The sequence below is a fragment of the Solanum verrucosum genome, unplaced genomic scaffold, assembly GCF_900185275.1.
Source record: "Solanum verrucosum unplaced genomic scaffold, falcon-dt-bn FXZP01000146.1, whole genome shotgun sequence".
Classification (NCBI taxonomy): domain Eukaryota; kingdom Viridiplantae; phylum Streptophyta; class Magnoliopsida; order Solanales; family Solanaceae; genus Solanum; species Solanum verrucosum.
In genome coordinates, this window is record NW_026020056.1 from 775,232 (window position 1) to 798,579 (window position 23,348).

The 23,348-nt window shown below is 36.9% G+C and overlaps 1 pseudogene; it reads right to left on the reverse strand.

Moving 5' to 3' along the window:
• Positions 1–19,106: 19,106 nt before the first annotated feature.
• Positions 19,107–23,103, reverse strand: LOC125823210 (putative E3 ubiquitin-protein ligase RF4; annotated as a pseudogene).
• Positions 23,104–23,348: the final 245 nt, after the last annotated feature.

The window sequence follows — 23,348 nt, forward strand, 5'->3', positions numbered from 1 at the left end:
ATTGGTGTGACGACATGATGTATATATTCGGCGAGCCTTACTGTTGAATCTCTTGGAAAACTATGCTATGAGTGTTCTTGACATTTGGATCTTTAAATATAAAACTTGATACTCTTATATATTGTTTACTTGATTTATTTACTATGTTCAATTATGCTGCCCTTGACTTGAGAATGATAACTTGCTGAATTTGAGGGATCCAAACCTATAGTTTTTTCACCACTAAGTTATATGATTAGCGATAGTTGTTTCTATCGTAGGGGCTGTTCGAGATGATGCTTGAAGATGGCCATTGGAGATGGATATTTTGAGAGCCTTAAGGAAGATCACATTTGCATATAGGCATCTATATTTTGTATAAACCTTGGGACTTGTACATAATCTATGTGTTGTATATTTACATGGGATTTTGAAGGCTGATTTGATCATGTCACCATGAGTTGTAATATAAATATGGCTATATGTTTTGTTCTTTTTGGGGTGTGTAAAACCAAGTCTTGTAATTTCCTAAATCTACTATTAGTTTATGAATGTTTGTGCGAATCATGAGCGGGCTGATTTCGGTACTCGGAAGCTTGTAATATTCGTGTTATTTCATCCTTGAGTGTGAGGATAATATATATACATGAAAAGCTTGTCGGCTATTTGCTTAAATTACTTTTCGTAGGTCATTATGCATCTAATCCCTCTACTAGATGAAAATCAATATGGCCATAGTTAACCTCTTTTAAATGTCGCAAGTATTTAATTAGATTTCATGTTTAAGTGGTAGTATCCTTTCAAAAGGGTTGCTACATTCTCAACATTTTCAACCTCAATATTCTCATTTATCTCTTCATGATGCACATGAGGGGCCTCATTTTTGGGAGCATTCTTGACCGGTACCCCATATCTAGTAGGCCCACTCTTCCTCGGCCTCTTCCCCTAGCTCTTCCTCTACCCCTGCCTCGACCACGACCTCTCGCTGCAGATTCCTCAGCTGGAGCATTGACGGAAGCTACGGGCTTAACGTCATATACCAATTGGAATCAAGTTATAGAACGAAAGGAGAAAAGAGAAAATAGAGAGATTTCCTAAAGTCCTATAGCCTCTCGAAGAAAAGGAAAGGCATCCCCGTACCGTTCTGTAAGACTCTACTAGACTCGTTTTGGTACATCGAGATCAATGAACCTAGGCTCTAATATCAACTTTGTCACGACCCAGACTATTGTGATTGGCACCCATAATAACCCCATATGGGAATACCACTACTACAACCCAAACAAAGTAACTAAACCAAAAACTAAAGAATTTAAGGATATGAAAATAGGAATAATAGCCAAAACTAATGTTCCCATAAACTTCCAAAAGATCTAACAACTAACAATGCGGAAAATACACCTAGAACCTGAAAGTCAATGTACCAAAACATCTAAAGTTCAACAAGTCTAAACAAGAAGGGTTACAACCCCAAACTAATGAACTCATAAATAACTAGAAAGTCTAAGTCTGAAATGTAGACATAGACAGAAAGAGAACTCATGGTAGCGTGGAAGAACTAGCTCACCCTTGAATTCGAAAATGATCACTGATTAATAGCCTCCTGAAGATGCCCTGTACTCAACAAACAAAGAGCAAGTTCAGTATCAGTACACAAACACAGTGTACTGGTAGGATCGCACAACTATCCCACTAAGTGCAACATATATAAATCAATACAACAATATGATCACATGCATATATCTAACATATAAAATATTATCAATATTTACAAACAACAAACAACTTCACATTTCTCAAGATACCCAATTATGACAAGTCATTGGTCCTCTCATAGAACCCAAACCCAAACAGCTAGCATACCAAAATGTGGTACCCGATCCAATGATTATGCCAGAACGTGGCAATTGATCCCATAATTATGCCGCAATGTTGCAATCGATCCAAGTTAATGTGTCAGAACGCAACACTCGATCGATTCAACAAGCCACACTCACAATTGTCATGCCCCAAACTCGAGGAGCGCAACTGGCTCCTTATGCCAAAACTCAGGCTCGAGCCGACCCTGCTGAACCATTTACTACTAGCGCATGACAGCCACAAACAGTCGAGAAAAAAAACAAGTATATCTCGGCTTAAAATTTAGCCCTCGACTGGCAAAGCCCCTGTAAACAGATCCATAAAAGAAATAGTTATTCCCAAAAGTTCATATAAAGAAATAGCCAAGTAGCGCGGAAGTCCTGATTGGGCCGTCGAGGACACCATGATCTCTATACCGAAATTGAAAGCAGGTATATCAAGACAATACATCACACAACTAACAAGCTTTAGCAAACCAACAAACTAGGCCAGCATGGCCATAGCGTAGCTATAAAACACACATACTAGTCTTCAAGCCTCTAAGAGTTGTAAAGATTGGCGGAACAGGGCCCCAGCCTACCCATGAAAATATATACAACAAAAGCTAGCAAACCTCCCATCTCTAGCAGCTCCGGAGAAAAGGGGCTAGCCAACCGGATAAAAGTCAAGCCTACTACTGAGGAGGCCTACTCGATCGTCTATCAGGACCTGCATGCATGAATGAAATACCCCCAAGGCAATGGTGTGTCAGCACAAAATAATGTACAGAGTATGAAAGACAATAGACTATGAGGAAGTACCCTGATATACTAGAATAATCTGATAAATAAATCAAGAATAAGATAAGTGTACTGACCTGCTCCTAAATCTAAACTTATCAAAAATAATAAAACAACAACCTAACCAAGCCCCCATAAGCTCGGCAGGTACAAACAACACATAAGACCACCTATTCAGGCCCCCATAAGCCTAGAAGGTGCTAATCAGTCTATATACCCCTATCAATAGTCCCCTAGCCCCATAGGCAGTAACATAGCCCTCCTAGTCAATAGTATAGCCCCATAGGAAGCACATAGCCCTCTTAGGCATCAATATAGCATATAGGCATCTCATAGCCCTCTTAGGCAACAACATGACCCCGTAGGCAACTCATAGCCCTTGTAGGCGTCAATATAGCCCTGTAGGCAACTCATAGCCCTTCTAGGCATCAATATAGCCCTGTCGGCAAAACATAGCCCTTCTAGGCATCAATATAGCCCTGTCGGCAGAACATAGCCCATCTAGGCATATATCACATTCTTGCAGCTAACCACAATAGCACAAAGGTAACAATAACAATCCAACAACTAAAAGCGAGCAATTTAGTTATAAGCAACCTATACAAATAGCCTCTAAGTTGTGTCCAACATAAGAACGCTACTACTGAATAAGAATCCCGAAAAGAGAGGATTATACCCACTCGAGCAGCCAACAATCAATAATAATAGCTACAATTATAACAACGATAACAACTTAATTACATTGCTCCTAAGCTTTAAGGAAACATGTCGTAAGAAGAGAATAGCCTTAACAAACCATTTTCACTAAATTCACATGGCCTAACGACTTTTACTCATAACTCCCTCGATACTACAACAAGGTAGGACCATAATCAACACACAAAACTAAAAGATACCATGACAATATGATAAAAAATATGTATTTCCGTCGCAAATTGCTATTTGTTGCTTATAAAAGCTAGAGTCGGTAAAAGAAGGGTCTTACCTCATTCTTAGGTTTGTAATATGCCTCAAAACCTTCAAATATATTCAAACCCTTGATGTCCCAACACTAAGGTGTGATATGCTGCGAAATTGATAAAACAAATTATACCACGATGATGAGCCCAACGCGTAGAACAACTTTCGTCAAGGACTTAAGTCAAGAAAATCTATACTTCACTTGATCCTAGAAATGGGTTTCTCTAATTTCTCTGGTTCTTGGCTTAAAATTGAAGAAAAAATTTGAAGAAGAAGATATATGCAACATTCCACCGACCTAGGGCCCCACCTCACATTCCTGCCTGTGCAGTCCCACGAAAATGTGAATATCTCTCTATTTTGAAGTCGTATCAACAAACGGTTTGATGCGTTGGAAACTAGACTCGTAGACCTTTGATTCGATAGGTTGTGGGCCTCATAACTGTTTATAGATTGGGAGAAAACCTCCAAGACATTTGACCCAAACTTTAGAGAAATCTTTAAGAAGGAACTTACGATAACTTCCGCCAACTTTTATTTTGCCACTTACCTAACTTCAAGACTTGAGATGCAACACTTGAACACTTAAAATAGGACATACCACATCATTCTTAATTTATTACCCATCCTCCTTGTCTTTCCATGGAGATACGAGTAATTTTAGACGTTTTGAGAAGTCGGAGTGTTACATCCTTCCCCCCTTAGAAACATCCGTCCTCGAATGAAAAATCTGAGTCATGCGGTTCAGTCCTTAGGAGTTGCCAAAATTTAGGCATTGTATCCTTTGTAAATTTCACTATCCCGGAACTTGAAATGCAAAATTTCTAACCTAGGCGTCTCACATGATGACGTAAATATCTAAGCGTTATAGCTACACCATAACAGTGCGAGCAGATATACAACGACAACCACAATAATAATAAGCAATAGTCTATATATATATATATATATACATAATAAGATATGTATCTTACCTTACTTCCCTAATATAAATTGATATGCCATCACTCTAGGGAATGAAACAAGTGAGGATATTTAGACCTCATGCCATCCTTAGCTTCCCAGGTCACCTCTTCTCTATTTTTGTTCCTCCACAATACTTTAACCGAAGCCACCTCTTTGGTCCTCAGTTTACGGACCTGCCGATCTAGTATAGCAACTGGAGTTTCCTCGTAGGACAACTCCTCTGTGATCTGAACATCCTCAACTGGGACAACCCGAGAAGGGTCTCCTACACACTTCTGTAGCATAGATACATGGAAAACTGGATGAACAGATTCTAGCCCCGAAGACAATTCTAATTCATAAGCCACTCGTCCTACCCTCCGAAGAATTAGTTATGGCCCAAAGAATCTTGGACTAAGCTTGCCTTGTTTGCCAAATCTCATAACACCCTTCATAGGTGAGACTTTTAAGAATACCCAGTCATCCACACAAAACTCTAAGTCTCTTCGTCGCACATCTGAGTATGACTTCTCTCGGCTTTGAGTTGTTAGCAACCTCTCCCGAATGAGCTTAACTTTTTCCACTGTCTGTTTGACTAAGTCGAGTCCAATTAACCCTGACTCACCTACCTCGAACCATCCAATGGGGGATCTACATTTTCTCCCATACAACGCCTCATAAGGTGCCATCCCAATGCTGGAATGATAACTATTATTGTATGCGAACTCAATAAGAGGCAAGTGGTCATCCCAACTTCCCTTCAAGTCTAGCGCGCACACCCGTAACATATCTTCAAGTGTCAAAATTGTGCGCTCAGCCTGGCCATCTGTCTGAGGGTGAAAGGCAGTACTAAGATTAACATGTGTCCCTAATCCTTTCTGGAAGGACTTCCAGAAATTAGTAGTAAATTGTGCTCCTTTATAAGAGATAATAGATATTGGGACACCGTGTAGCCTAACAATCTCTCTAATATAGATCTTTGCATAGTCTTCGGCTGAAAAAGTAGCCTTGACTGGTAAGAAGTGGACTGATTTTGTTAGTCAATCAACAATTACCCAAATAGAGTCAAACTTGCGATGAGATCGAGATAACCCTATAATAAAATCCATAATAATTTCTTCCCACTTCCACAAAGGAATGGCTATCTCCTGAACTAGCCCAGTGAGCTTTTGGTGCTCAACATTCACCTGTTGGCAGTTAGGATACTGCGCCACAAACTCAGCAACGTCTTTCTCATCCCGTTCCATCAATTAATATCCTTAATATCATGGTACATCTTCGTCGAACCAGGGTGAATAGAATAACGGGAATGATGTGCCTCTTCCATAATTCGATGTTGAAGCCCTGCATCATTCGGAACACACAATCGACCGCTATATCTGAGGACTCCATCTTCTGTTATATCAAATGCTAAAGATTGTTGATCCTGAGCCTTGGCTCTAAGCTGCTCTAAGCTAGGATCCTCATGTTGCCATGATTTTACTTCTACAACTAGAGATGATAAGGCTAAATCCTGAATTGTGACCCCACTACCATCTGCCTCTAATAATCTGACTCCTAAGCTAGCTAACTAATGAAGCTCTCGCGCTAGCTCCCGCTTCTCAACACCTAAATGGGATAAAATACCCATAGATTTTCAACTGAGAGCATCGGCTACCACATTCTCCTTTCCTGGATGATATAAAATATCCACGTCATAGTCTTTCAATAACTCAAGCCATCGATAATGTCGCAGATTTAACTCCTTCTGTCTAAATATATATTGAAGGCTCTTATGATCTGTGAAGATGTCAACATGAACGCCATACAAATAGTGTCTCCAGATCTTTAACGCATGCACAACTGCAGCCAACTCTAAATCATGGGTGGGATAGTTCTTCTCATGCTTTCTCAACTGCCTTGAAGCATATGCAATAACCTTACCATGTTGCATTAGAACACATCCTAACCCAACACCAGAAGCATCACAATACACCGCATAGCCTTCTGAACCGTCTGGCAATGCAAGCACTGGTGCTGATGTCAACCTGTCCTTCAGCTCCTCGAAAATATGCTCGCAAGCCTTAGTCCATTGGAACTTAGTTGCTTTTTGAGTCAACTTCGTTAATGGGGCTGAAAGTGAAGAAAACCCCTCTACAAACCTTCTGTAGGACCCAGCTAACCCTAAGAAACTACGAACCTCAGTCAGAGTCATAGGTCTAGGCCAAGTCTTTACGGCCTCAATCTTCTGTGTATCAACTTTAATGTCTGCATCTAATACAATATGGCCTAGGAAAGCTACAGAGCTCAACCAGAACTCACACTTAGAAAACTTTGCATAAAGTTCTCGGTCTCGAAGAACCTAAAGGACTACTCGCAAATGATTTGCATGCTCATTTTTTAAACGTGAATACACCAAATTATCATCAACAAATACAATCACAAACAAGTCTAGATATGGCCTGAATATACTATTCATTGCTGGGGCATTAGTTAATCCAAAAGACATTACCAAGAACTCAAAGTGTCCATATCTAGTTCTAAAAGTTGTCTTTGGAACGTCTTTCTCCCGAACTCGTATCTGGTGGTACCCTGATCTTAAATCAATCTTTCAGAAACACTTAGCACCTTGTAACTGATCAAAAAAGTCATCTATCCCCGGAAGGGGATACTTATTCTTTATAGTTGTCTTATTCAGCTGTCGGTAATCGATACACATTCTTAGTGAGCTATCTTTCTTCCTTACGAACAACACTGGTGCACCCCATGGTGAAACACTAGGCCTAATAAAGCCTTTATCCAACAAGTTTTTCAGCTGATCCTTCAACTCATTTAGCTTAGCAGGAGCCATTCCATAAGGAGGGATAGATATGGGTTGTGTACCTGCTAGCATATCGATAGCAAAATCAATTTCTCATTCTGGAGGGATACCAGGAAGTTCATCTGGAAATACATCTAAAATCTCATTAACTACCGGAATAGACTGAAGAGTCGGTGGCTCTGCATCTATATTATAAACGCGAACAAGATGATAAATACAACCCTTGGTAATCATCCTCCTCACCTTAATATAGGAAATAAACCTACCTTTCGGCGTTGTTGTATCACCTTTCAATTCCAGAACCGCTTCTCTTGGAAAGTGGAATCTAACAATCTTCGTCCGGCATTCAACATTAGCATAACAAGACGCTAACCAGTCCATACCCATAATGACGTCAAAATCAACCATCTCTAATTCTACTAGGTCTACAGAGGTCTGACGGTCGATAATTTCTACTGTGAACCTCGATAGATTCTCCTGGCAATAATAGACTCACCAACTGGTGTAGATACAATAAAGGGTCGATCTAATGACTCTGCTACTATACATAACTTTCCCGCCATAAATGGAGTAACATAAGATAGAGTAGATCCAGGATCTATCAAAGCATAAACACAATGGGAGCAAACAATCAATGTACTTGTCACAACATCTAGTAATGACTCTAAGTCCTGTCGGCCAACTAGTGAATATGTACGGTTCTGGCCACTACCAGAACTAGATGCTCCCTCTCTGCCTCCGCCTCTACCTCTACCTACTAAAGTCTGGGGTCCACGTCCTGTAGATTATGCTAATGAGGAGGAACCTACTATTGACCTGGTCGACTGACCTATACCACCCTGACCTGTGGTCGGGAAGTTTCTCCACCCGTGCCCCTCCTGTCCACAAGAATAACAACCTGTGGAACCCTGTCTGCACCTCCCAAAATGCATCCTACCGCAAGTAGCGCAACACGGCAGTGATGTCCTAGCCTGCCTAAACCCCTCTGCTCCTGAGAGATTGATGCTTGTGAACCCTCACTTGGGCCTGACTAACTCTGACGATCAAATATACTACCCTGAAACTGCTGTAGTGGAGGTCTAGGTGGCCTACTAGAATATCGAGGTCTAGGACCACCCTGAAAATCTCCCAGTGAACCAGCGAGCCTAGCCCTCTTCTGTCTCTCTCTCTCGACCCTCTCACTCGTATACTGTAGATGTCGGCGATCCTCTATGCCCTGTGCAAAGGCCTGAATCCGTGAGATATCCATATTATCATTTAGTGCAGCAGTAGAACAAGCATCGATATAGTCTGAGTCGAGCCCTCCCACAAATCTACGCACGCTATCATGCATCGTATCAACAAATGTTGGTGCATATCTAGTTAATGAATCAAATCTCAGCTCGTACTCTCGGGCACTCATGCTGCCCTGTCGAGGTACAGAAACTGGTCCACCCGGCCATCCCTAATCTCTCGAGGCAAATAGTGATCTATGAAAGCTTCTGTAAAGCTATCCCAAGTGGGTAGGGATGCATCTTTTCCCCTAGATCTCTCCCAACTCTCATACCACAATACTGCAACATTGCGCAATCGAAATGTTGCTAACTCAACTGACTCAGTCGCTGAGGCATGCATGACTCTAAAGATCCTATGAAGCTGATCAATAAAGTGCTAAAGGTCTACTCTGCGATCAGTCCCTGTAAACTGTGGAGGATTCAAGGCAAGAAATTCACGAACTCTCGAACTTCCGAGCCCTTCAGAAGGTCTGGCAATATCTGGCGCAACTGGTTGGCACTGTGCAGCTACTAACTGTGCTAACATATATACTACACTATTGAAATCCTGGTCAGATGGAATAGGAGGAACTAGAGGTGGTACTACTAGTGGAGCCGGAAGTCCTGTAGCCCACGGAGGCTCCTGAAACTGTGGAGAAGCTATAGGGGGCTGAGAGGATGTCTCCCCCTAGGTCTCACAATAGGCTGCCTCCACAGCTGGTACCTTGCCAATACCCTTGCCTGTTGTTATATCTAGTCCCTGGCTAGTTGTGGTTTGTCTGGAGTCAGCCATCTCTATCTGCATACAAATACCAATTATAAGCCAGAAACCTCAACCCTTAAGACACCGCTCTATAGCACGAGGTGAACAAAAGAAAGATAGTCATTCTAACATGTCAAGTAGCTTCTTGTTTATTGAATGTGGTGCACAACACATTTATAAACAAGACTCTACTAGACACGGCTTGCAGACTCCCTAGGATACGACGTTGCTCTGATACCAAGTTTGTCACGCCCCAAACTCGAGGGGCACAACTGGCTCCTAATGCCAAAACTCAGGCTCGAGCCGACCCTGCTGAACCATTTGCTACTAGCGCATGGTAGCCAAAAACAGTCAAGAAAAAAAACAAGCATATCTCGGCTTAAAATTTAGCCCGCGACCGGCAAGGCCACTGTAAATAGATCCATAAAAGAAACAGTTATTCCCAAGAGTTCATATAAAGAAATAGCCAACTAGCATGGAAGTCCTGATTGGGCAGTCGAGGACACCATGTCTCTATACCGAAATTGAAAGAAAGTATATCAAAACAATGCATCACATAACTAACAAGCTTCAGCAAACCAACAAACTAGGCCAGCATGGCCATAGCGTAGCTATAAACCACACATACTAGTCTTCAAGCCTCTAAGAGTTGTAAAGATTGGCGGAACAGGGCCCCAGCCTACCCATGAAAATATATACAACAAAAGCTAACAAACCTCCCAACTCTAGCAGCTCCGGAGAAAAGGGGCTAGCCAACCGGATAAAAGTCAAGCCTACTACTGAGGAGGTCTACTCGATCGTCTATCAGGACCTGCATGCATGAATGAAATACCCCCAAGGCAATGGTGTGTCAGCACAAAATAATGTACAGAGTATGAAAGACAATAGACTATGAGGAAGTACCCTGATATACTGGAATAATCTGATAAATAAATCAAGAATAAGATAAGTGTACTGACCTGCTCCTAAATCTAAACTTATCAAAAATAATAAAACAACAACCTAACCAAGCCCCCATAAGCTCGGCAGGTACAAACAACACATAAGACCACCTATTCAGGCCCTCATAAGCCTAGAAGGTGCTAATCAGTCTATATACCCCTATCAATAGTCCCCTAGTCCCATAGGCAGTCACATAGCCCTCCTAGTCAATAGTATAGCCCCATAGGAAGCACATAGCCCTCTTAGGCATCAATATAGCATATAGGCATCTCATAGCCCTCTTAGGCAACAACATGACCCCGTAGGCAACTCATAGCCCTTCTAGGCGTCAATATAGCCCTGTAGGCAACTCATAGCCCTTTTAGGCATCAATATAGCCCTGTCGGCAGAACATAGCCCATCTAGGCATAGATCACATTCTTGCAGCTAACCACTATAGCCCAAACACAACAATAACAATCCAACAACTAAAGTCGTGTCCAACATAAGAACGCTACTACTGAATAAGAATCTCGATAAGAGAGGATTATTCCCTCTCGAGCAGCCAACAATCAACAATAATGGCTACAAGTATAACAACGATAACAACTTAATTACATTGCTCATAAGCTTTAAGAAAACGTGTCGTAACAAGAGAATAGCCTTAACATACCTTTTCCGCTAAATTCACGTGGCCTAACTACTTTTGCTCATAACTCCCTCGATACTACAATAAGGTAGGACCATAATCAACACACAAAAAAAAAATATACCATGACAATATGAGAAAAAATATGTATTTCCGTCGCAAATTGTTATTTGCTGCTTATAAAATCTAAAGTCGATGAAAGAATGGTCTTACCTCGATCTTAGGTTTGTAATATGCCTCAAAACCTTCAAATATATTCAAACCCTTGTTGTCCCAACACTAAAGTGTGATATGCGATGAAATCGATAAAACAAATTATACCACGATGATGAGCCCAACGCGTAGAATAACTTTTGTCAAGGACTTAAGTAAAGAAAATCTATACTTCACTTGATCCTAGAAATGGGTTTCTCTAATTTCTCTGGTTCTTGGCTTAAAAATGAAGAAAATTTTCGAAGAAGAAGATATATGCAACATTCCACCGACCTAGGGCCCCACCTCACGTGCCTGCTTGTGCAGTCCCACAAAAATGTGAATATCTCTCTATTCTGAAGTCGTATGAACAAACGGTTTGATGCGTTAGAAACTAGACTCGTAGACCTTCTATTTGATAGGTCGTGGGCCCCATAACTCTTTATAGATTGGGAGAAAACCTCCAAGACATTTGACCCAAATTTTAGAGAAATCTTTAAGAAGGAACTTACGATAACTTCTGCCAACTTTTATTTTGCCACTTACCTAACTTCAAGACTTGAGATGCAACACTTGAACACTTGAAATAGGACATACCACATCATTCTTAATTTATTACCCATCCTCCTTGTCTTTCCATGGAGATACGAGTAATTTTAGACTTTTCGAGAAGTCGGGGTGTTACAACAATCACAAAGTACATTCTCATAATTATACAATCAAGTCATGATTCATGGCATTCATAGTAATATATCCTCATTTACAACAAGTGTGATCAATAATGCAGCATTCGCATACATACATGCATCATAAGGAAGCAAAGACAAACATACATCACACAATTATAGAATCACAATTATCACCTACCTCGAAACAAGCTTGAAACCCTAAGAAACTTGACCCTTCCCTTTCTGGATTTGTTCGGCTTGTACTTGGTCTACAAACAATTAATATAATACGGGAATTAATAAAAAATCACTACTTACCCGGATTACTAACAATTCTAACAACCCTAGATCATACCCATGATCCCAAGTATCCAAATTAGGGCTTTTTCCACCATAATTCCATATCAAAACCCTTCCCCATAGATAATTACCTATTAGATTACGTTCTACCGATCGAAAAATGAATTCAGGGAGTTTAATTCTTATCTTTAGCCTTAAGAATGGTGAAAAACTGTCAAGAATCGCCTGTGATTCGTTCCTTAGCTCTAAAAACTGAAAACTACAGAATAAAGACGTTTTGAGGTTTATTTACGACTTTAAGTCACGTCTGGGCCCGCCACAGCAGTCCTCACCCTGCTACAGCGTCCCCGCCAGATCGACAAAAATCACCGCCAAAGCGGCTTGCACGAAACAGTAGGCTATTTTAATAATTTCAAGACCCACATTTCACAACACAACTTCCACCAATGACTCAGAAAATACCCATTCATGCTAGGATCAATTTCGGGAGTTCTACTCGCCCGAATTCAATTCCGTAAAGTCGTATGGATTCCTTAACGACTTATCTAACTACTCATTTAATCAAAAACATAATTATATCACCCAATTGCTACCAGATTTCTCTAGACTTTAAAGACTCCGATTTCGTCCAAATCTGGACTAGGTTGAGAAATTACAAGTTACTACGAAAAAGTTTTCCGACCCAAAAAATTTTCTCGTTGGCTTTTCTATAACGACGGAACCCGGTCATTACAAAAATCAATGATTCAATGATAACTAACAAAAAAAAAAAAAAAAAATAAGCACTACTTTCTTACTTTGAGCCTTCCAACGGTAGTGGAGTGCTATCACGAACAATGTATGCCAAAGGATCACTTAAAATTGTGAGTGTCACTTAAAATGTATATAGAATTACAGATCTCATTTATTATCACAATTTATACCATTATATACTAATATAGTAGGATAATACCATTATGATTCTAAATCATAATGTATACCATTGTAGATACCAATATAATCTGTTCATAATTCGTGCCAATAACAATAACATATTAATCCTTCATATAATTTAAACCAACGATATACAATTCTATATCATATATTGTACAATTTTAATCAATATAAATTAAAGATATACTAAACATAATTGCATATAGAGTAAATCACTTTCAAAATTTAAAAATAAACAAAAATATAAAATAAAGATTATCAAGTACAAAAAAGTAAAGCAGCAAAAAAAAAATTATTTTTTCAAACATAAAATATATATAAAAACACCTTGAATAACATTGTCCTTTTCATGCTATCACGTTTAATGTCTTTTGTTTTCCCATCATCCACACATGATTTCTACAAAAAAAATAACTAACCAAAATATATTATGCATGTTTAAAATCGGAAACCAAACAATATTCAATTTATTGAAAAAAAAATAGATACCTTGGACATTGGTTTCGATTTGAATTTGGTCACCTTGTTGAGACAGATTTTTTTACAATTGATATCTCGTCTTCAAAGTCGTTATCATGAGGGTACTCAACATTCATAATAATTTTTCTTCACTTTTTTCCCTGTAAAATTGGGCGTAGCAATGTTTGAGTTTACACCAACTCCTTTTTCTTTACCTCTTTCAAATTCACTTTTGGATCAAGGAGTGAAAATATTCAACTCAAAATTTGGAGTTGAACAAACAACCGGACAATTGACATCGATTTTACCCTTGATCAAACGAGGACTCTTTCGGGGAGTATTATCAAAAATGACTTTATTACTTATAATCAATTTTTTGAAGAAGCGTAAATATTCTTTTGTGGTATGAGATGAATTTGAAAATAAACTTAAGAGAATGCAAGCAATTTGTTACTGAATTTTTACAAGAAGTGATACAAAACCTTTCCTGAAAGATGTGGCATTGAAAAGATTAAAAAAAAAGTGTGCAGCGTTAATTCCAAGAAAAAAAAGAGTGTAGCAATGGTAGGTTAACAAGAGAGAGAAAGTGAGATATTTATTAAAGGAACGTATCTAAATATAATTGTGATTGAAATTCTAAAAGGTAAATAAAATAAAAGGTAAAATATGAGTCCCAAAATATCAGTCCACTAACTAATAAAATAGGTGAAAATCGTGTATTTATTAATTTTATAATAAACTGTCATAGTTATAATTAAAATGTTAATGTTGTAAATAAAAAGACTAAAATAACAATATGTAAATTAAGATCTTAAATAGTATAGTCTTGTAATTTTTCCTATTTGTATCTGTATATATAGTTCTCTCTCGCTTTATACAAACACAAACGCAATTTATACATTTGTGTTTGTATAAAGTTAGAGAGGCAAGGGAGAGTGGCGAGCGAGATTCAGGGGAAAGAGGCGAATGGCAAAATGTTTTCTATGAATTAGAATTAAATGAAACTGTGGTTATAACATTTATTTTGAATTAACAGTTTGCTATTTCATACAATTTTCCCATATTTTATCTAATAAAAATTGAGGCCTAAAAAAAATTAAGGCCCAAGTGATTGATTTAGTGACCTTATAATCGAGTCGGCCTTGATCCATAGATTAGTTTGGCCTTTTACCCTCTCCACTCGAAACCTAGGTCAGAAAGTATAAAAACCAGGAGCATATTACATTCTTTCAACTTGCTACCCACGTGTTGGCTGATTGGGGGTGAGTGTTCATTATTTCTTTATCAAATTATGTTATGATTGGTCTATGCTAATTGATTCATATAAATTGTGTTGTTCGAATCGTATAGTCAAATTACTTTCTACTTGTTAGCTGAAATAAGCAATGTCTACAGGATATTATTTTATCCACGGTCGGTTGAAGATATTAGATAGTCTGAATTATCTATTTCACCATTCTTGACATAGTGATGACATAAGTCATCCCATATAATTGATGGAATAACTTATCTCAAGATTAATTATCCCAAAATAACTTGTACCCAACTAAACAATCCAGCTCAATTAGTGTGGTCTTGCCTTTATTGATTTGACTTTCTGGTGCAATGTCTCCTTCTCCTTTGTAGTTGGATTTGTTGCACTCGAGGGGTGTTTTTTTTATAAAAAAAACAATCTCTCTACTTCCATGAGTTAGTTGTAAGATATGCGTACATTCTACCTTTCCCAAACCTCACTTGTTCTGTTGTTGTTTTAGGTACTCGATGGGAAATCTTGACAAGGAATTCATCACAGTTCTTAGAGACACTTGCCTCAAGGTCATACAAATGCTGAAAGTTGGTACTGCAGAGGGAACCCACGACGTCCTGAAGAAAAGGAAAGTTGTTGAGTGCACAAGTCAGCAAATCGTGGAAACATTGAACTCTATAGTTCTGGACAATGCTATTATAGAGGTAAAGAGCACTGGATTGGGAGAATATCATTCTATTCCTGTTGGATAAGAATGTTATCGAACTGCAAGCGGAGTTGCTCTGGGGGGTGATCCAAAAACAATCGCGCTAATGGCTTCAATTCCATGTGGTGCTTGCTCTAGGATTAATCAAAAATGTACACCAAATGGAGTTATATCCCCCACAAACCTGTGTCTACTACGCTAAATGGATGAACTTTGAATTTTGATGATAAATCCTACACTAGTTTGCTTTGATGAAACCAAAACAAAAGCACCACTTTTTTTCAATATCAATGTGAATATTTTTTGCTAAATTGTCCTGCATTATCAAGTCTGCAACTTCATTCAAAACCTCTACTTCCTACTGGCATTTCATATTAGTTATGTCAACATCAATGTCACCTTGTTTGGATGGTTGTTACCTGTTGTATTGTGTTGCAGCAAGGGATGTTAGTTTAAATACATAGTTTGTTTTGGTAGTTACTTTATTGTATCGTATTGTTAAAGTTATCATTTTATAACATGAAGTGTCTCATTTTATATAATGACGGATATATTATATAACATGAAGTGTCTCATTTTATATAGTGACCGATATATTATATAACATGAAGTGTCTTATTTTATAAAATAATCGATATGATGTGATCCTGCTATTACCTTATTATTATTTTTCTCATTTTGTTTTTATTTATTATCTAATAATCATATTTTATCTTTTAGTATATCTTTTTTAGGATTGGTTTACTGTATACTTTATTTCTCTTGCTGGTTTATCCTTCAAACTATTTATATCTGACATCATATGACGACATAAAATGAGGCAATCTATCCGAACATTATATTCATCAAAACAATACAATACAACACAATACGTCTTGAAACAACCATCCAAACAAGAAACTTCCTACACCAAAAACCGACTTATAGAAGAAAAAAAAATCAAACTTGACTACTATTGGATTATCTCAACCATTAAATGAAAAGGAAGAAAACAACCCATTAAAGAGAAGCTGAGGAAAAATAGAAAAGGGGGTGCATTAAAAAAGTATAAGGACAAATATAATATGACTCTTTTCCATAAAATATATTAAGCACAAATATGGGATTTTATGAGTAAAATTATAAATGGATTCCATAAAAAGCAATGACTACTAGATTCTGCAAGTAAAATTGTACGTGTTTTCAACAATGTACAATATGTAATATGATTATTTGAGACATGAGGAAAAAGGAAAAAAAAAATCATAAAATATATTTAGAACATTTTACTTTTCTAAAATTAATTGAATTATAAACTTCGAATTAATTAGTATACAATATACTAGTAGCATAAATAACTTTTATTAATGTCGTTTAACTTGTTGATTTATCTACATTATGTTTTTGTTGTTTCGAAATTTGTAATTAAACTAGTTTTAGAAAGAAAAAAAAGTGTTAAATATATTTTATGATTTTTTTTTACTTTATCCTATTATCTCGAATGACCATACATATGGTACATTGTTGAAAAGATGTACAATTTTACCTGCATAATCTAGTAGTCATAGCTTTTATGGAATCCATTTACAACTTTACCTTAAAATCCTTTATTCGTACTCAATTTTGTCCTTGTATTTCTATGATGCACCATGCACCCCTTTTGATGCTTTTTCTTAGCTTGATCATTGATGAGTTCTTTTCTTTCCTCTTCTCTAAGTCGGTTTTGGGTTTCTTGCTTGACTTGTTTGGTTGGTGGTTGCATATTGTTTCACAATGCATTGTATTGTACATATTGTATCATATCACATTGTGTTGTATTGTATTATTTTGATGAATATAATGTTTTGATAGATTTGTATTGTTTCCTGTTATTACATAATGTAAGATACAAATAATTTGAAGGATAAATCATCAAAATAAATAATATATTTAAACTAACATCAATAGTCGCAACACAATACGAAAGGTAACAAATATCCAAACAAGGTCACACACCACCAGTAGGCAGTGCATGTTTTGAATAAAGTGTAGATATTGATTTGGTTGTTGAGAAAAAAGACAAATAAAATGCAACTGTATGTGTGTTCGGTTATTGAATTCCATGTGGTTTTGAATGAAGTCTAAATTTTTATTTGGATTTGGACAAGACACTGAACTCATAACATTCTTCTCATGCAACAAAGAAGAGTTCTCACTTTAAAGTAAATACTTTGGCTAAAAGCAATAAACCTTTAGTGAAACAATATCTGATAGTTTGTCCTTCCTTATCCATTACACACCTACAACTGACACATCTAGTGTGCCACCATGCAAGATAATGTAAATGAAAAGGATTTGAATTTGTTAGCCTTGGAACCTAAGCCTAGAAAATATCTCCAAACAACACAACTATTTCTTCTGCAGTGCCAGATTATTATATTGGTATTCCATATGATGAGTCTCTAGGGATATATGGCCCTCAAAAAGAGAGAGATGAAACTCCAAGGGTGGTCTTATTAGGAAATTAGAAGGCGATGCAGGCTACTTAGAGTCTTGGTAAGGACCACACTGAGCTTAACATGTTGAGGTAAGAAAAAACAAAATGCTAAAAGAGTTCACAAAGAAACGCAAATGTTGGAGGACAACACCATAAAGAAGATTTTGGAGACGGAGCAAGCGTTGGTAAATACTTATTAGAGTTATTCATAATTGAGACACTACTTCTAGTGTTAATAGTTTGGAGGGGGGGGGGGGGGGGGGGGCTAAAGAAGGGGATGGAGGACTTGAACCTCTCTGCTGGTGTGTATTCTATAAACATGGATAAAGCTTTAGCAAAGGAGTAGGAGGCAGTGAAGAAGTGTCAAGCAGGAGACATGAGAAGCGCTCACCATGCATGAGTTGTTTGAAATCCAGTTGTGAACGGATGAATACTAGTAGTGAGTAGATATAACCAAACAAAAGGAAGAGCTTCCACTAAATTTTAACTTATTTAGAAACATAATCACTTACTTCCAAATCAACAAAAACAAAACGGTTCTAAGTGGGATCATAACATCTTTTTCCATAGATTACATAAAAAGATGTTCCACTTCTTGCTAGTAGACAATCAAGATCTAACTACTCTTTTTGCAGATGGAGCTAACTTTTATTCTTACGAATAAGTACTTGCTCTAGTATTAACATGCAAAACGATAAAAGGACCAGTTTTGACAAAATGACAATGAACTTAATGAGTAGTTGCTCTAGTATTATCATTGCTTGTTTGAGAATAAGAATAGGAAACTCTGATGTACCCCTTGGGTGAACAAAATTAGTCAGGACGTTACGTTTCAAATAACGAATGGTTAAATTAAAAATGAAAGTTTCTTTAAATGTAAAACACTTGAAATCATTGTTTTTGGGTGTTTGAGGAAGTATACAAAACACTTTAGGAAGAATACTGATGGACATATTTAAATATATAAAACGCTTGGGGAAGATTAAGTTTAAGCACATTGAATAACACTTTGTATTAAGCCTTCAAACTTAAGGATTACAAGGACCATTAAGCACTCCTCCCTCTTTCTAACTCTTTCCACATGTTCTTTCTACATATATGTACCCTTCTGCATTTTCTTATCAACTACTACAGTTACGGTATGACATGAATGCCTGAAAAAGGACATATAAAGTATTACAGAAAAAAAAAACAATGACCAGATCCTTTTCTTAGCGTTGTTCTGAAGTTGCTAACTATTAAGAATTAGCAAAGCGGACACTAATTCGCTTCTTAATTGGTGTATTACAGAAAGGGCATTCGTCCATTCCTTTCTTTTTTGAAACATGTCGCAATCTTCACACTTGCTGTGCACAAGGGGGAAAAACCAATATCTGCTCATTCATGCACATACCACACTCTCTCTCCATCTTTACCACATTAGAGCCCGAACTTTTTGCATAGGCTGCTAAACCCTTTGTCATTTGAGGAATGCCTCATTTAAGTACCTCTATTTTTGATCTTTCAGACTGCAAGTTGAACTGAGAGATTTCACTCTCGCGCTTTTGGATTTCTTCTTTATACTTTTGCATGTTTCTCTCTACCTTCTCTCCAAAATTATCCTACTGCACTTGTTCCTGAACACGAAGTTGTTCTCTTTCATCTTTCAGGGAATCAACTTCCTGTAGAAACCTTTGTTTCACTCTTTCCTCCTGCTTCGATAGGACTTGTCATTCATAAATACTAGAAATTTATTTTTTTATAATCGAAGGAATATCAAATAGCAAGTGTATTATCAACAACATAGCATAAGTGAATGTTTGAACCACTATTATCCTCGGGATTAAGTAAAACAGAACCGACATTATAATCGATACTGAATGGCCTAAAAACTATCAAATACTAACTATATTGATTAAAAACATTTTACCTTGATAAACTAGGCAAATAAGTTTCATTACTAGAATAAAAATACCTTAAACTGGTCCAGGCGCTTGTTGGCTTACTCTTGTTGTTGTTGGAAATGAGTTGTTTTTTCCTTGATAGTAGATAAATCCTCATGCAATGAGCGCTTCTCCATGTCCCCTGCTTAACATTCTTCAGTGCCTCATGCTCCTTTGCTAAAGCTTTATCCATGTTTGTAGCATATACACCGGCATAGAGCTTTAAGGCTTCCATCCCCTTCTTTAATCCAACATTTTCCCCCTCAAAACTGTTAAGACCAGAAATAGCTGTCTCAGTTATGTAATAAGTATTTACCAACTCTTGCTCCATCTCTGAAATCCTCTTCATGTTGTTTTCCTCCAGCATTTGCATTTCCTTGTGATCTTTTTCAGCATCTTCTTTTTCTTGCATCAACATTTTAAGCCCAGTCTGGTCCTTGCTTAGCCTCCAAGTAGCTTGCATTACCTTCTTGTTTGCCCAATCAGACCACCTTTGGAGCTCTTTCTGCAATGTCTTCAAATGGGAAGTTAGCAACAATATATCTTCATCTCTCTCATTTTGAGGGACATATTTCCTTAGAGACTCATCATATAGGATACCAACATAATAATCTGGCACCATAGAAGAAATAGTTGTGTTGTCTGTGAGATTTTCGCTAGGCTTAGGTTTCAAGAATAACAAATCCGGATCTTTTTCATTTACATTTTCTTGCATGGTGGCACGCTGGAGGTGTCAATTGCAGGTGCAATGGATGAGGAAGGACAGACTGTTAGAACTTGCTTCACTAAAGGTGTATTGCTTTTAACCGAAGTATTTACTTTAGATTGAGATCTCCTTTGTTGCACGAGAAGAATGTGATGAGTTTAGTGTCTTGTAAAAATCCTAATGAAAACTTAGACTTCATTCAAAACACATGGAATTTAGTAACCCAACACACATACAAATGCATTTTACCTGTCTTTTCCTCAGAAACCAAATAAATGCTTACACTTTATTCAAAAATTGTACTACTACTGACATTTCACATTTATGGTGTGTGCTCTTGTTTGGATGGTTGTTACCTTTTGTATTGTGTTGCAACTATCGATGTTAGTTTAAATACATTATTTATTTTGATGGTTTATTCTACAAATTGTTTGTATCTGACATTAGGTAATAATGGGAAATAATGCAAATCTATCCAAATATTATATAATCATCAAAACAATACAAAACAACACAATGTGATATGATACAATACATCATGAAAAAATACGCAACAACCATCCAAACAAGTCAAGCAAGAAACCCAAACCGACTTAGAGAATAGGAAAGAAAAGAACCCATTAATGATCAAGTTGAGGAAAAACAACAAAAGGGGTGCATTAAAAAGTACAAGGACAAATATAATATGACACTTTTCTGTAAAATATATTGAGTTCAAATAAAGGATTTTAAGAATAAAGTTGTAAATGGATTCCATAAAAGATATGGCTACTAGATTTTATGGTAAAATTATACATGTTTTCAACAATGTACCATATGAATGATCATTCGAGATAATAGGAAAAAGTAAAATATATCATAATATATATTCAAAACATTTTTTCTCTAAAGTTAGTCGAATTTTACAAGTTTCGAAACAAGAAAAACATAATGTGGATAAATCAACAAATTAAACGACATTAATAATATTTTTATGCTATTAGTATATTTTATACTACTTAATTATTCGAACTCCATTGGTGGAAAACTCATACTCCTATTATATATACACCGTTAATTTTCTTTCCTTTTTGTATATAATATAGATGTTGAACTGATTTGATAAAGATATTGTCTCTGGTATACATTCATTAACACATACAAAGTTTGAATTAAAATTATTAGTTAAGTTCAAATGAACCTGCAAGTCCTTAGTTTCATCCGTCCATGTTAAATTAAAATAACCATACCACATCCACAAAATGTAATACCATGCATTAGTTGTTTGAAAGCCAATTGTGAACGGATGAATACTAGTACTGAGTGGATATAACAAGACAAAGGAAGAGCTTCCACAAAATCATATAACTTATTTGGAAACAGAATCACTAACTTCCAAATCAACAAAAAGAAATGGTTCTAAGTGTGATCATATCATCTTTGTCCATATATATATATTACATCAAAAGATGTTCCACTTCTTGCTAGTAGACAATCCAAATCCAACTACTCTTTTGCATATTGAGCTACTTCTTATTCTTGCGAATAAGTAATTGCTCTAGTATTAACATGCAAAACAATAAAGGACCAGTTTTGACAAAATAACAATGAATTTAATGACTAGTTGCTCTAGTATTAACATTGGTTGCTTGAAAATAAGGTTAGGAAACTCTGATGTAAGTTAATAGAATGCAACAATGAAATAGTTTTGTTTGGCAAGTGCTAGAAAGGATTATAGGAATTAGAAATCTCAGGTTTGAATCCTATGAAGGAAGAATATTTACCTCTTGGGTGAACAAAATTAGTCAGGACATTACGTTTCAAAGAACAAATGGTTAAATTTAAAAAAATAAAGTTTTGTAAGTGTAGAACACTTGAAATCATAAATTTTGGGTGCTTCAGAAAGTATACAAAACGCTTGCGGAAGTATACTAATATTCATATGTAAGTATACGAAACGCTTGAGAAAGATTAAGTTTAAGCACATAGAACAACAATTTGTATTAAACCTTCAAACTTAAGGATTTGCACGGACCATCAAGCACTCCTCCCTCTGTCTAACTCTTTTCACCTGTTCTTTCTACATATCTATACCTCTTTGCATTTTTGATGAAGCATAGACATTGAAGTACTATGCATTGTTTTGATGATTTGACAAATATTTTGAAGAACCAACTATGCTACTCTCAGTCATTCAGCGGAAATTGTATGAGAATCTGGTTCGCAAGAGGAACTTTCTTCACGAGATTGTCTTCATAAAAAAGGAGGAAATGGATAAAGCATAGACGTTGAAGTACTATGCATTATTTTGATAATTTGACAAACTTACCAAGGAACCAGACTAGGGACCAGATACGCACCCGGCCAATCTATTATATGAGTGAAATGCTCAGTCAAGGGAGAATACTCATTTAGAGGTAACTGTCTCTAAGAAGAATCTTATTTCATAGGGGAACTAATGAGGGATCAGGTACACACAAGGATGATCCATACGAGTCAACTCTCACAGCTTTCCACAACTGTAAAGTTGTTGTCACCACTGCAGAAATGCAACACTTCAGGTAGCACTACAGAAAAGTTGTTGTGGTGTCCTTTCTTGTCAATGATCAAAGTTTTCACCACTCTCATCCTTCATATGTATTCAACATATCAAGAGATGAAAACTTGAATTTTGAAAAATCAAAATAGTCATATTCTCTCTGAAAAGCTACCAAAGTGCTTCAACAACCTAAGAATTTGTTCCTTACAACTGATATATTATGTTTTAGGTTGTTGAGTCTTTGTTTTTGCTCTAACATTATAAACCTACTCCTCTTATAAGAAGCTTGTGTTTTTATTTTATTTCCTCTCTTATCTTGTAGATTTGAGTTGTT